Here is a 17,197-nt window from a genome sequence, read left to right as displayed (position 1 = left end):
TGAAAGTACTTCAAATTTGGCTTCTTTTTTTTCACCATCTCATATGGTGTTTTTCCTTGTTAATGAGTGTTGCATTTTGAGTAAAACAAGCAGTCTGCACAACTTCAGCCCAAATATAGGTTGGAAGCTTTGCTTCTTCAAGCATTGTACGTGCAGCTTCAATGAGAGTTCTATTCTTCCTTTCAACAACTCCATTTTGCTGTGGAGTTCCGGAGCAGAAAATTCCTGCTTTATTCCATGGTTTTTGCAGAACTCTTCCATTATCAAATTCTTGAACTCAGTGCCATTATCGCTCCTTAAGGTTTTCACAGAATTTTTGACCAATTTATCCAGATGTTTGACATGATCAATCAAGATAGATGCAGTTTCACTTTTTGTGTGCAAGAAATACACCCAGGTGTATCTAGTGAACTCATCCACTATGACCAATGCATATTTCTTCTTTGCAATAGACATGACATTTACTGGACCAAATAGATCAACATGTAGTAGATGATAAGGCTCAAGAATTGATGATTCAGTCTTGCTCTTGAATGAAGATTTTCTTTGTTTGGCCTTCTGACAAGAATCACAAAGGCCATCAGGAGCAAATACTGACTTTGGCAGTCCTCTCACAAGATCTTTCTTGACCAGTTCATTTATATTGTTGAAATTTAAATGAGAGAGTTTCTTGTGCCAATTCCAGCTTTCTTCAATTGATGCTCTACTCATCAGACAGATTGCAGAACCATCAGTACTTGTTGAAAACTTAGCTTCATAAATGTTACCACGCCTATATCCTTTCAGAACAACTTTGCCTTTAGATTTACTCACAACTTCACAGTGTTCTTCAAAGAAATCAACATGATAACCTCTGTCACAGATTTGACTTATACTCAGCAGATTGTGTTTAAGTCCTGAGACCAGAGCTACTTCTTTAATGATGACATTCCCAAGATTGATATTTCCATATCCCAATGTTTTTCCAGTGTTGCCATCTCCATAAGAAACACTTGGGCCATCTTTCTCCACAAAGTCTGATAGCAGGGCCTTATTTCCAGTCATATGTCCTGAACATCCACTGTCCAGAATTAGAATATTTTTCTTGTTGCCCTGCAATCACAAAGACCACTAATTTTTAGTTTTAAGGACCCAGACTTGCTTGGATCCTTTGGCCTTATTAAGTTGGTTAACATTTGCAGCGGATTTAGCATCAGAGTTTATGTTAACATTTTTCTTATCAGAATTTACACTAGCAGACTTTGAGTCAGAATTTATACTAGAAGGAACAATGGAAACTTTCTTCAAAGAAGGTTTTAATTGATAATAATCATAGTACAAACTATGATATTCCTTACAAGTATAAATGGAATGCCATAAACTACCACAATGAAAACAAGGATTTTGTGGTTTATATCTAACAGACTGACTCTTAACTCCTGATTTTGAAGGTAAGGAGTTAATGTTCTTATTCTTCCTGCAAAAAGAAGCCAGATGGTTAGAACTTCCACAGTTATGACATGTTTTCCTATGAGCATCAGGAACATGTTTATAATCATTGGTTTTATTCTCACCTTCCTTTCCATTCCTATTTTTCCTAGGTGATTTTATCTTGTTTGCATTCTTAACATCTTTCAGCTTATGCTTAAGCTGCTTCTTAGTCATTAAGCCTATGTTTACTTCAGCTGTCTTTTCCTGTTTTAGTTTGTCAGAAGTTAATCCCTCTCTAACTTCTGATTTATCATTATCAGACTTTTCAGTTACAAACTTAACATGTTTTAACTTTGGCTTTTGCTTAACAACAGGCTTAATTTCTACAGTTCCTTTATCATTCTTATCCTCTCCATAACCTAAGCCCTCTTTCCAATTTTCACTACTTAGCAAATTTTGAGTTGTTCTGCCAGAGTTAGTCCAAGTCCTGATTATCTCTCTTTCCTTTTCTAACTCAGTTTTTAGAGATTCATTCATTTTTAGCACTTCATCCCTAACATAAAGAGCATCATCTCTATCCTTCTGAGTTTGATGGAACATAACTAACTCTTTTTCTAAGAAATCATTTCTTTTCTTAAAAGCAAGATTTTCAGAAGTTAATCTTTCACATGTTAAAGTTTGATCTCTATAACTAACAAACATGGTTTTAAGATATCTTCTCAACTCATTAATATCATCAGTATGAAAAGCATAAGTAGTCCGAGGTACCTTTGTTTCAGCAGCTTCAGAACTGCTCTCAGCACTTTCTTTATCAGCATTTGCCATCAATGCATAGTTCTCCTCACTTTCAGAGTCTGAGGTGTCTGTCCAACTTTTCTGCTTTGTGACAAGAGCCTTGCCTTTGTCACCCTTTACCTTCTTGCAATCAGGAGATATGTGGCCTTTCTCACCACAGTTATAGCATTTGACATTGGTATAATCTCCTCTATCAGACTTTCCTCCTATGCCTTCAGATCTTCTGAAATTCTTCTTATCAGAACTTATGCCTTTCTTGGAAAACTTCTTTCCCTTCCTGAACTTCCTGTATGCAATCTTTGTGATCCCTTTCACCATAAGAGCACACAGCTTCATCATCTCCTCATCAGCATCAGTCTCAGGCAAGCTTTCAGAATCTGAGTCATCATCACTTTCAGAACTTGATGACTCAGTATCAGACTTTGTGAAAAGAGCTTTACCCTTGTCTTTCCTTGAGGTAGCTGCCTTGGGGGATTCTTCTTCAGCCTTAAGAGCAACTGTTCTTGACTTTCCTCCTTTTCTCTTGCTTCTTTGTTCCATCTCAAGTTCATGAGCCTTGAGCATTCCATAAATTTCATCAAGAGTTGTTTCATCAAGATTGTAATTATCTCGTATTGTTGTTGCCTTCAAATCCCAACATTCAGGAAGAGCTAACAGGAATTTAAGGTTTGAATCTTCAAGATCATACTCCTTATTAACCAGTGACAGATCATTCAAGAGTTTGACAAATCTATCATATAAATCAGTCAATGATTCATTAGACTTTGAATCAAAGTGTTCATACTCTTGAGTGAGTATTGTCTTCATGTTCTTTTTAATCGTATCAGTTCCCTGACACCTTGTTTCCAGAGCATCCCATATCTCTTTAGCAGTCTTGCAGTTAATTACCCTGTTTGACATTACATTATCAATGGCACTATGCAGTAAGTGTCATACCTTAGCATCCTTAGCAATTGATGCGATATCTTCAGTAGTATAATCACTCTTTTCCTTTGGTACGGTTTTTGCTGCTTCACCTGCAATTGCAACAGCGAGCTTGGTTGGTTTGTGAGGCCCTTCCTTGATTCTATCAAGATATTCTGGATCTGTAGCTTCCAGAAATATGGTCATCCTCACCTTCCATATGGCATATTCAGATGGTCTCAGTATGGGAACTCTGATGGTTTCATACCGACATTGAATTTGTGTCTTTGGAGGTTCTTCAGTTTTGGTAGGTTTAGTTGGAGTTTCTGTGTCATACATGATTGTGTTTGGATCTTTAACTGTATGTGTGTTAACAGATAGGCTCTGATACCACTGGTTAGGTCACACATACTGTAGAGGGGGTGAATACAGTGTATCATATAATCAAATCGAACTTTATTGAAACTAGAAACTCTGTTACAGTATGGAACTGTTACCTCTCAGTGATGAACAAATATCACGAGAGCTGCTAGGGTTACAATGAATAATCTTCTCGAATATGATAACACTTATAGTGTAAACCCTATGTCTGTGTTTATATACTACACAGTTACAAGATAATCGCTAATTGATATGGATTATAATTCAGCTTCCTAAAATATATCAATCAGATATCTTTTCTTCCAAGTATTCCATTCTTCACGGAACTCCTTCTTCATGCATATCTCTTCTTATGTTTATCTCGATCTTCTTTCCTTTAATCAGCTATATTCCTTATCTAATCGTCCTTCAGCACTTAAGTTCTGATATTTAACTTCTGATGATTATCTCCTGATAATATAAGTACTGATATCCTTAAGTCCTGACTTCCAGTATAAGTACTGATTCCCAGTTAAGTACTGATTTGTCCTGTTAAGTAAGATCTGAAAACTAAACATACATCATATTAGCCATGACATTATCAAATATATCTAACAGTAATCTTATGTAATCTATAATGATATTTCTTGAGTTTGTAAAAACATTTGTATAGACTAGACACATAATTATAGACTAGGCACATTTATACATATTATGTGTAAAATCTTATGTAATCTGTAAAAATATTTCTATTTTACTCAAAATATAAATAGATAAGAGGTTTTTAGAAAATGTGTTAGTCTATTTTAGTGCAATTTCTATAAATTGTGCATGTTGATCTATAAAACATGTCACGGGTCCTTAGTTAAGAAGTAACAAACAGATCTAGAATTTCTTGTATACTCTCAAGAAGTAGCTACGTTCTAAAATATTCAAGAACACATATTTGTAGCACAACTAATTTGATTTTTAATATAAAGACCAAGTAAGTTTTGATAAATGTTTTATGTGTCTTCTGCAGTCAATTAATTATGTTAGGTCACACACACTGTAGAAGGGGATTAAATACAGTGTTTACTACAATCAAATCGAATTAAAGAACACAAGTAACAGAACATAGATTTTATTCAATACAATAAACTCTTTTATAATATGGAAATGTCCTCTCTCAGTGATGAACAAATTATCATGAGAGCTGCTAGGGTTACAATGAATAATATTTTCGATAAAGATAACACATATAGTGTAAACCCTATGTCTGTGTTTATATACTACACAGTTACAAGATAAACTTCTAATTGATATGAATATAATTCTGCTTCCTAAAATATATCAATCAGTTATCTTTTCTTCTAAGTATTCTATTCTTCATAGAATTCCTTCTTCATGCATATCTCTTCTTATGTTTGTCTTGATCTTCTTTCCTTTCAATCAGCCGTCTTTCTTATCTGAAAGTCTCCTTAAGTCCTGATATTATCTCCTGATAAATATCTCCTGATAACTTAAGTTCTGATAACTTAAGTTCTGATATCTTAAGTTCTGACTTCGGTATAAGTACTGATTTCCAGTTAAGTACTGATTTGTCCTGTTTAAGTAAGATCTGAAAACTAAACACAAATCATATTAGACATGACATCACAAATATATCTAAAAATCTCCCCCAACTTGTAAATTAGCATAATATACAAATTTAACAGATATTTGATGATGTCAAAAACATTAAGTACAAATGAATGAGAATTTGACTAGATAACTATAACTTACAGTCCTTTCAGCTTTACCATCCTTAAGATTTGATATCAGCTTCAGTCTGTATACACTTCAGAATTTAAGCAGTTATAGATCTTCGACTTGGCTTCAACTTCTGATCTCTATGATGTCAGGAGTTGGTCTGAGATAATTTTTCAAAAGACATCTCTCAGCATATTCAAGTTCATTAACCATCCTCCTTTTAGCATTTTTCAATTCAGCTGTATCTTCACCAGTTTGAAAAATAGCATCCCTGAGATCATTTATTTTAGCTTTCCTTATGTCCTGATCTAGTCTGATCAAATATGCCTTGTCAGACTCTAGATTGAATTCCAAAACCTTATAACCCAGAAAAGTAATTATGATCTTAGCATTGTTAGGCTTCATTTCAACAATATCACCTTTGTGATCTATGTACTTAGGAAAATATGGGCTGTCAGACTTTACAGAGTAAAGCTTCTTCTGTCTTTGAATTTGTGACTTTAAATAACCTGCAGCACCATCTGTTAATCTATTTTTCACTTAAAGTAAGAATAGAACATGTTCCAGTTCTTCAAAATACTTCAGTGGAATAACATTCTTCCTGATCTGGAATACCCTACCATCTGTCATAAAATATAACATGATGTGTTCTTTCAAAACAGAATGGTAAACCATTTGTACAGATTCAAGTTGATTCAATCTTTCAGGAGTTGCTCCTACTCCTGGTTCACTTAAGGAAGTTGTATCATTGGTAGTGTTATGTACTCTTCTTTCATCAGAACTACCCAATCCAGATTTATCTCTTGCTTCCTTTCCTGTAACAACTATTGCTTCAAAACCACTTGTTGCAGTCTTCAAAGGTTGAGTCTGTTGAGCTTTGGTGAATCCTGGTAGGAGTATCTTTGAAGGTTTAACATGAGCAATGTCAGAGGTTTCCTTTTCCTTAACTTCTGATATAAAGTCAACTTGAGCTATGTCAGAGGTTGCTTGCTTCACTGTCATATCAGAACTTACCAAGTCTTGACTCCGAATAACATGAGCCATGTCAGAGGTTGTTTGAGAAATATTCTTTTTTATCAGAGTAAGACTAGCATCTTCTTCATCAATTATTTCTTCATCCATGACTGGCATATAAACCTTTACAGGTTCATCAACTTTTTCTTTGCCCTTGGAGCTTGGATCTACTTCCACTTGTGATTTAGCTTTGGTTGCCTCAGAATTTGTTCTTTCTTTTATCACAATACCCTTAAGCTTTGGAAGTTTCTTTTCAACAACAGAAGCTTTAGATTTTGTCTTGACACTTTCTGCTTTGAGTCTAGCTTCTTCTTCTTTTAGACTCTCAAAGTCTATTCCTGGATTTTCTTTAAGAAATAGTTTCTTTGAAATTTCTTCATCAAGTTCCAGATGTTCATGAGAACTTATCCTTTTACCAGTATCAGAACTTATTTTTCTCCCAGTATCAGAACTTGTTCTTTGTGCAAAAATTTCAGTTGTCTTTGATGAAGAACCTTTGCCACCTTTTCCTTGACCATGACCTCTACCCATTCCAGAGTTTCCCTGGTCATCTTTTCCATCATCCTTACCCTTCAGTGATTGAGTAGATTTGTATTTGGACTTAATTATTTTCTCCCCCTTTTTGGCATCAGCAGGTAAAAGAAGAGAGACAAGTAATTCCACTGAGGATTAGATCTCATTGAGTTGAGTTTGATGAGAAGCTTGATTCTTTAGAATTTCATCAATCTGAGTTTGTTGCTTCTCCTGAGTTTTCTCAATGTAGGCAATTCTATCAAAGGCAGGCTTGAAAAATCAGTTCTTTTCAAGTTTCACATTCATATCTTGCTGGATCAAGGTTTCTTGAATTTTATTCACCTTGGCATGAGTTTTTGAGTGTTGACCTTGAAGGTGCCTAGTACTCAATGCAGTAACTCTCAGTTGTGCCTTGAAATCATCATTTATCAGCATTTCATCAGCTTTTGCCAGATGTTCAGCAAGAATCTTTTTAGAAGGAACAAAACTAACTGTGTTCCATTCCTTAGTCCACTCCTTTCCTCTAGGAGTTTCACTCCAAGGTACTGGTGCTTCCCCTCTAACAAACTTCTTGACTAAATCAGCTTTATTAACTGTTTGTTGAGGTGCATGTCCTGATGGACCAGATGTATCATCATCTAGATTAGTAGCAGCTTCACCAGTAATTTCAGCATTATTAGCATCAGAACTTATAAATCCAGCAGTATCAGCATCCTCTGATAGGATAGCAGTATGTGAGGCAATAGAGGCTTCAACATCATCCTCTAAATTCTGATCTGCATTTAAGTTCTGATCACCAGCCAAATCTTGAGGCCCACCTAAAATCTGATTCTCATCATCCAGATTCAGAATTGGTGTAGTTGGAACATCTTCATTAAAATCAGCATCTTGAATTGGTGTTCTTGGTGGAGTGAGTTGAGTTGCTGGAGCTTCCAAGTACAGAACCTCAGGCACAATCAAGTTATGAATATCAATTTCAGCACTTGTACATGGATCTTCAGTATGTACTTGTTCAATTATAGGTGACACGGGAGGTGTAGGCACTCTGTCTTGAGCAGTTTCTGGTTGTGCAGAAGGAAGTGATTCAATAACAATTGGTTCTGTTGTGATCAGAGATTCCTGACCCCCTTCCTTAGCTGCTTCCTCATTTTCTGAATCTGACTCAACTGTGTCCCTGTGAGCTCTTTGCTTTTTCATTTTCTTCAAGGGTGGAGACACTGTAGGAGCTTTATCATCAGAATTTAGCTTTCTAAGCCTTTTGAGAGGCCTAGAACTCCCAGTTATAGTATCTTTTTGAGAAGACACCTTCTCAGCTTCTACAACAACAACATGTTTTGAAATAGGAACCCGTTCCTCCAATGTTTTCTCAAATCATATAAACTTATTATTGACCATTATTAAATCAAAACATTCATCACATGATAAAATTTAAAATTGATGAAGTAAAGATTAACAAATTGCAATTAAAACAATTTTACAATCACAAAATTTGAGAAACAAAGATCAAATCTTGTAATTAAATTAAAATTTCATTCACATATCAAATGATTATATTTGATGAAAATTTTCAATTACATGCAAAAGTAAAAGATAGACCTAATCTTAGAATCTTAACATCAACAACCTGAGTCCTAGTCTAAGAGGACCTAACGACTAGCTTCTTCTGCTGCTGACGAAGAGCACTGCAAGACAAATGATTCGTTCTTGCTGACGGAGAGCTTCTCTCCTTTCCTCTTCCAGATGATCACAATGGAGATGATAGTCCGTATAAAAGAATAAGAGGTCTGTGTGAACCTCTTATGGAACTGAGTTCCAGATCTCTTCAGGAATGACAGTTACATGCTACTCCTGTCGCCAATCATCACAACTCAACTCGATATTAAAAGTATCATAGTTCAGGAGCAAGTTGAAATGAACCATGTTTTTGATGAGTATGTAAAAAGAGTGAGTTTGTGAGAAAATGTAAGATGTATTGGCTGGAATGAATAGTTGGTTTAAATAACCAATAGAATACCAAGAGACGCAAGGAGTATTTAATAGTTACAGGTAAAAGTAATGATACCTCGTCTCCCTAAACCAATGTGTAATAGTAACAGTCATTAAATGATCTAAAGCCAGAGTTAATGGGCACGGGAAATAATAACAATTACTATGCACATGTAAGTTTTCAAGACATACATGCTAACCACTAACCCATAATGATTATGACTGATTTATCTCACTTAAACCAATAATCTGTAAAAATATTACCGTTCAAGTAATGACCAAAAATAAATCAAGTAAATAAATACTGCCACGTCAGCATTAGAACTTGATTATTATCAGAATTTAAAAGTCATCAGAATATGGCTCCTTTACTCGAAAAGTGAATGTTTATTCATGTAATTCTTCACACAAATACTGATATGGGTTCAACAGAACTTAATCATCAGAACTTCCATCAGAACTTGTCCTCAAAATTTATGCAACTGACACTTAAACTGTTCATCTGAAACAACATTTATCACCACAGTAGTTTTCATCATTCATATGGAGTGTATGTGTGTGCATTAAGCTAAATATCAGACAAAGAGTAAAGTCTGATTCAATTCAGTACATCTTAGAAATAAGGCATAACTAAGAACTTTGCTCAAAATATGTCACTATTCTGAAGTCTACTATAGAATGAGTTCATGCATAAGTCCACCTCAACTGTTTTGTGCTCATTTTATGCATCTTTTGAAATTCCTTTTTACAGTGGCTTCTCAGTGTAAGAGGGTCACGACTGCTTATCAGAATTTATGCTGTTATCAGAGTATTTCTCCAGTAATCAGAGAATGTGAAAAGTCACCAAGAAAATTTTATTTTGCTTTTCTAATGCATATTACTTAATACCAGCAATGCACTTGGGTCTTCCCTTCCACATTTTTACTCTAGATCTCAAAAGAGTACCTAATTTTTTATTTCTTTTCTTTTATTTTTCTTTTGATAAGTGAGGCTTATCAGCACTTAGTACATCCATCAAATTTACTAACATCAGAACTTAACAGATAAGAAGCACTATTCTAGTTTTTGACTTAGTAATAAGATACACAAAGTAAACTTCAACTAAGCTCAATATCAGAATTTGCTTGTGTTAAAAAGATTTCCACATAAATAATTACTTCAAACATGGGATCTTTAGTATTTAAAGACTACTAGGTCAGCATCTAGCACAGTTATCCTCATTGGATCGAATAGTCACAGAAACATCCATATCACTATAAGAGTTTAGAAATTCACATCAGACAACAATCAGCACTTAAGCAAATTTTAATTTAAGCACAGAATACACAAATATAGTAATATCTGTAAATACTGATCATAAAGTCTGATGTATCAGAACATAAACTAGGCAGATTTAGAGAAAGAACCTGAAACCATTCCAGGTTCATTTACCAATCTTGTAAAAGTAGCTTCACACAGTGGTTTTGTGAAGATATCTGCTAGTTGTTGATCTGTTGGAACAAAATGCAATTCCACTGTACCTTCATCCACATGTTCCCTTATGAAGTGGTACCTAATGCTGATGTGCTTTGTCATTGAGTGTTGAACTGGATTACCTGTTATAGCAATAGCACTTTGATTATCACAATAAATATGGATTTTAGAAAATTCTAACCCATAATCCAGTAACTGATTCTTCATCCAAAGAATCTGTGCACAACAGCTTCCTGCAGCAATGTATTCTGCTTCTGCAGTTGATGTGGAAATCAACTTTTGTTTCTTGCTAAACCAAGAAACCAATCTGCCTCCAAGAAATTGGCCGCTTCCACTTGTGCTTTTCCTGTTAATTTTGCATCCTGCAAAATCTGCATCTGAGTAACCTATTAGCTTAAAGTCTGATTCTCTAGGATACCACAATCCCAGATCAGCTGTACCCTTAAGGTACTTGAAAATTCTTTTCACAGATGTTAAGTGAGGTTTTCTTGGATTTGCTTGAAATCTTGCACAAAGATAGGTAGCATACATGATATCAGGTCTACTTGCAGTTAGATAGAGTAGTGAGCCAATCATACCTCTGTAATCAGTAATATCTACTGATGTACCAGTATCCTTATCCAATTTTATTGCAGTGGCCATAGGAGTGGATGCACTTGAATAGTCTTGCATTCCAAATTCCTTCAACAAATTTTTGGTGTACTTAGATTGACAAATAAAAGTTCCTTCTTCATTCTGCTTGACTTGAAGGCCCAGAAAATAGCTAATTTCTCCCATCATACTCATTTGATATCTTGACTGCATTAGCTTGGAAAACCTTTTACAAAGTCTGTCATTTGTAGAACCAAAAATGACATCATCAACATATATCTGCACCAAAAGTAAGTCCTTTCCATGGTTGAGATAGAACAATGTTTTGTCAATAGTCCCTCTTTTAAATCCACTTTCCAGAAGAAACTGAGCTAATGTCTCATACCATGCTCTTAGAGCTTGCTTAAGGCCATAAAGTGCTTTATCAAGCCTATGGACATGATTAGAAAATTTGGGATCTACAAAGCCTGGAGGTTATTCAACATATATTTCCTCTTCCAATTCTCCATTAAGAAAAGCACTTTTCATATCCATTTGAAAGACTGTAAACTTTTTGTGAGCAGCATAAGCCAAAAATATCCTTATGGCTTCCAATCTAGCAACTGGTGCAAATATTTCATCATAATCAATTCCCTCATGTTGAGAGTATCCTTTTGCAACCAGCCTTGCTTTATTCCTTATAATTATGCCATCACTATTAGTTTTATTTCTGAACACCCACTTTGTACCAACAACAGATCTGTTCTTTGGTCTTGGCACTAGGGTCCAGACTTTATTTCTTTCAAATTCATTTAACTCTTCCTGCATTGCTTGTGTAATATCCGGGATATATCGTGTAATTATTTTTGCTATTAAATAATTATTATATGTGTTCAGTATCTATTCTGTGAGTTAATTGTTAAGTGATATCTGTACTTGGATATTCAAAAATAATATTAATTGAGTATTTTAATTTTTATATGTCCAAAATAAAATATAGATAATTGTCATATCTTTCTAATTATTTTTATGTTGATTTATGGATTTATGGTCATCCTCACCTTCCATATGGCATATTCAGATGGTCTCAGTATGGGAACTCTGATGGTTTCATACCGACATTGAATTTGTGTCTTTGGAGGTTCTTCAGTTTTGGTAGGTTTAGTTGGAGTTTCTGTGTCATACATGATTGTGTTTGGATCTTTAACTGTATGTGTGTTAACAGATAGGCTCTGATACCACTGGTTAGGTCACACATACTGTAGAGGGGGTGAATACAGTGTATCATATAATCAAATCGAACTTTATTGAAACTATAAACTCTGTTACAGTATGGAACTGTTACCTCTCAGTGATGAACAAATATCACGAGAGCTGCTAGGGTTACAATGAATAATCTTCTCGAATATGATAACACTTATAGTGTAAACCCTATGTCTGTGTTTATATACTACACAGTTACAAGATAATCGCTAATTGATATGGATTATAATTCAGCTTCCTAAAATATATCAATCAGATATCTTTTCTTCCAAGTATTCCATCCAGTCGTACAAGTTTCATGAATCAACGAGGTCTGTAGAAGAGGGAGTTAGGTTTTAAAGTTTTCGTCGAACCCGCCGGAAACCAGCGAGTTTCTTGATCATTTTCCGGCTAACTCCGGGATGATTAAAATGAATTGATGGCATGGTTGTGTTCCTTGTGAAATATAGATTAAATCTGGAGTTTGTGGTGGTAGAAGGAGGCCGGAGTTGAGTTCTCCGGCGAACCCGACTGTTTTCCGGCGAAGGGTTGGAAAATTGCAATTTGGTACCCCAACTTTTGAAAACGATGAAGTTCAGTCCCTGAACTTTCCAAAGTTTGCAAAAGTTGGATTCCCTGTTTTAAAAATGTTTAAAAATCATATTTCCTATTTATTTTTATTATAAAAATTCGTTTTTAATTTCTGAAAATTCTAAAAATTATTATTTTAAATCCGAAAATTATTTTTAATTCAAAAATAAATCTAAATTAATTAGTTAATTAATTTCAGTTAATTTCTAATTGATTAATTGGTCAATTAATTCAAAAATTAATTGATTAATTGATTTAATTAATTATTAATTGATTTTAATTAATTATTTAATTAGATTTAATTATTTAAAAATGATTTAAAAATTTCGAAAAATAGTTTCGAGCTTTAAAATATTATTCTAAATTATTTCCAAGGCTCGATAATTACTCTAAAATTATTTCGGAGCCAGAATTGGCCAACCGAACCCTGTTTATTAACCCAAAATTGATCCAACGACCCGTTCTAATTCCGAAAAATATTTTAAAAATCATTTTAAATACCCGAAAGCCCATTTATGACCCGAGACTTCTTTATAAATAATATATCATCGATTACGTGATGTATTATGTGCTATATGTGACTTGTTGATTAACTATCTGTCTATATATTCGGTGTTTACTTGATTATTACATAACTTTCAATTCGTTAATCGGATTTGGGTAAAACGAAGGGTAGATAGAAGTATGTGTTGAATAGAACTCTATGAGTCGATTATTGATAGATGTTTATGATATGTGAGAAGAAGAGGCAAGGCGTAGGAAAGGGAAACAGGTAGTTGAGGAGTAAGACGACTGTGATTGGAAGCGAGTGCAGAATAGTAAGCTAGTACCAGGCAAGTGTTCTGAACTTTCTCGAGATATTGTGGTACTTGATAATCCTGTGATATTGCAAGTGCTTTGAAGCACAGAAACCTAAACCCTGATTCCAGTTATTGATCTTGAGCCGTAACCTGATTCTTTCTAGACCATTGATTGTTGTATACCCAAACACGAACCACGAATCTACGATACTACTCCACAAATACATACAAACTAAATATCAAACGCTGAACTGAATTACTTATATACTCAATCCATGATATTTTATGCTTTGAAAGACCAAATCCTTGAAACCCTGAAATATTGATTCCTTTGTTATCCAATTCTTTCATTACCCAGCATCCAAGCTTTGAAATTACCTTATTGATCCTTACAAGGATTGAAACCCTTTCATTGTTAAACACTCATTGTTGTTAATGATTTTGGTTATTGTTTATTATTGCTTATTCAGTTATTATGTTAGAATTGGATTGTTTTTATAAAATTGTGGACCAGATTCGTGGTCAGACCATATAATGGTCAAGTTAGGCCAATGTGTGCCTTGGATCCAGTAGTTAGAGCAATGCTGTGTGCCTTGCTCGGGGTTAGTGCGTGACTGATCAGCAGCCTAACCTTGGTTTTTAAATTAAAAGTATAATATCCAATTATAAATCATAATCCATTGTTCACTTGATATCATAATCATGTTCACCTGATGATCATTATTCTCAGTTTTGTCATTATGACTTGCTGAGCTAGTTAGCTCATTTGTGCAATGTTGTTTATATTCTTTCCAGTTAAAAAGGAACCAGTGGGTAACGAGGATCCCCAGTCCAGCGCGAGAGCTAGGGGTTCAGGTTGAGGAAGCTGAGCTAGTAGGCTTCTTTTGGAATAATTTAAGTCTGTAAAAAGTTGTAATAATGTTTAATACTCAGTTTGAGTTTGAATGGTTGGGATCTAATCGGTATGTAATATATTAGTGTGTTTGGCTTGTGTGCATACATTAACCTGTTGCGATCCGTGGTAGTTGGTAAGTAGGGTCACTGCATATTATTATTATTATTATTATCTTTATTATTGTTATAAGCAGATTGTAAACAGTGTGTGTATGGACCCCAAACTTCTGACCCGGGTTTGGAGGGCGCCACAGCTTGCACCCAATCAGCATCTTTAAGAGCTTCTTCCACTTTCTTTGGTTCAGTATGAGAAAGAAAAGAATGATAGAGACATTCATTTAATGTAGCTGTTCTAGTTATGACACCTGCATTAGGATTTCCAATAATTAAGTTAGGTGTATGTGCTTTAGTCCACTTCCTTGCAGATGGAAGGTTATCTCTAGAACTGGATGCTCCCCCATGATCCATGCTGTCTCCATCAATATTTTCTGATGCTCCCCCTGAAATTATGCTCTCTGAGTTGGATTCTTCAGAATTTGAGTTTCCAGAAATATCAGAACATGAGTTTCCAGAATTATCAGAACTTGGCCCATCAGAACTTGATGAATTAGAACTTGAAGAGCCTGTTATAGATTCTGATGCTTCTTGAGGTGTGGTTGGATCTTCAATCTGCTCCCCCTGCACAGGTGTATCTTGCTTTGGCATAGTCACCACAGTTTCAATAACATCAGAGTTTAATCCATCAGAGTTTGCAGTATCAGGATTTAGATTGTCAGGATTTACAGAATCAGAATTTAAAACTTCATTTTCAAATCTCAGCTGATCATGATCATTGAAATCTTCAAGTCCAAAAATCTTCTTATCATCAAAGGAGATATTGATAGATTCCATGACAACCCTTGTTCTTAAATTGTAGACTCTGAAGGCTTTTGTGGAAAGTGGATATCCAACAAAAATTCCTTCATCAGCTTTTAGATCAAATTTGGATAGCTGTTCAGGATGAGTCTTAAGAACAAAACACTTGCATCCAAATACATGAAAATACTTCAGATTTGGCTTCTTTTTCTTCACCATCTCATATTGTGTCTTTTCATGCTTGTTGACAAGTGTTGTATTCTAAGTAAAACAAGCAGTCTGCACAGCTTCAGCCCAAAAATAGGTTGGTAACTTTGCTTCATCAAGCATAGTTCATGTAGCTTCAATAAGAGTTCTATTCTTTCTTTCAACAACTCCATTTTGCTGTGGAGTTCCAGGAGCAGAGAATTCCTGCTTTATTCCATGGTTTTTGCAGAACTCTTCCATAATCAAATTCTTAAACTCAGTACCGTTATCACTTCTTATGATTTTCACAGAGTCTTTGACCAATTTATCCAGTTGTTTGACATGATCAATCAAGATAGATGCAGTTTCACTTTTTGTGTGCAAGAAATACACCCATGTATATCTGGTGAACTCATCCACTATGACTATAGCATATTTCTTCTTTCCAATAGACATGACATTCACTGGACCAAATAGATCAATATGTAGTAGGTGATAAGGCTCAAGAATTGATGATTCAGTCTTGCTCTTGAATGAAGATTTTCTTTGTTTTGCCTTCTAACATGAATCACAAAGGCCATTATGAGCAAATACTGATTTTGGTAGTCCTCTCACAAGATCTTTCTTGACTAGTTCATTTATATTGTTGAAATTTAAATGAGAGAGTTTCTTGCGCCAATTCCAGCTTTCTTCAATTGATGCTCTACTTAACAGACAGATTGCAGAACCATCAGTACTTGTTGAAAGCTCGGCTTCATAAATGTTACCATGCCTGTATCCTTTCAGAACAACTTTTCCTATAGATTTGCTTATAACTTCACAGTGTTCTTCAAAGAAATCCACATGATAACCTATGTCACAGATTTGACTAACACTTAGCAAATTGTGTTTAAGTCCTGAGACAAGAGCTACTTTTTCAATGATGACATTCCCAAGATTGATATTGCCATATCCCAGAGTTTTTCCCATGTTGCCATCTCCATAAGAAACACCTGGGCCAGATTTCTCCACAAAGTCTAATAGCAGGGCTTTATTTCCAGTCATATGTCCTGAACATCCACTGTCCAGAACTAGGATGTTTTTCCTGTTGCCCCGCAATCACAAAGACCACTAATGATTAGTTTTAAGGACCCAGACTTGCTTGGATCCTTTGGCCTTATTAAGTTTGTTAATAGTTGCAGCGGATTTAGCATCAGAGTTTATGTTAACAGTTTTCTTATCAAAATTTATAATATCAGACTTTGCATCAGGACTTACACTAGAAGGAATAATGTTAACTTTCTTTAAAGAAGGTTTTATTTGATAATAATCATAGTACAAACTATGATATTCCTTACAAGTATAAATGGAATGCCATAAACTATCACAATGAAAACAAGGATTTTGTGGCCTATATCTAACAGACTGACTCTTAACTCCTGATTTTGAAGGTAAGGAGTTTATGTTCTTATTCTTCCTGCAAAAAGAAGCCAGATGGTTTGAGTTTCCATAGTTATAACATTTCTTTCTAGGAGCATTAGGAACAGGCTTATAATCATTTCTTTTATTCACACCTTCCTTTCCATTCCTATTTTTCCTAGGTGGCTTTATCTTGTTTACATTCTTAACATCTTTCAACTTATGCTTAAGCTGCTTCTTTGTCATTAAGCCTATGTTAACTTCAATTGGCTTATCCTGTTTTGGTTTGTCAGAAGTTAATTTCTCTTTAACTTCTGATTTATCAATATCAGAATTTATAGCTACAAACTTAAGAGGATTTACCTTTGGCTTTTGTTTAACAACTATAGGCTCATTTTCTATAGTTCCTTTATCATTCTTATCATCTCCATAACCTAAGCCCTCTTTCTAGTTTCCACTACTTCACAAATTCTGAG

This window comes from Apium graveolens, chromosome 6, assembly GCF_009905375.1.
Source record: "Apium graveolens cultivar Ventura chromosome 6, ASM990537v1, whole genome shotgun sequence".
Classification (NCBI taxonomy): Eukaryota; Viridiplantae; Streptophyta; class Magnoliopsida; order Apiales; family Apiaceae; genus Apium; species Apium graveolens.
This window is presented reverse-complemented; position numbering follows the sequence as displayed.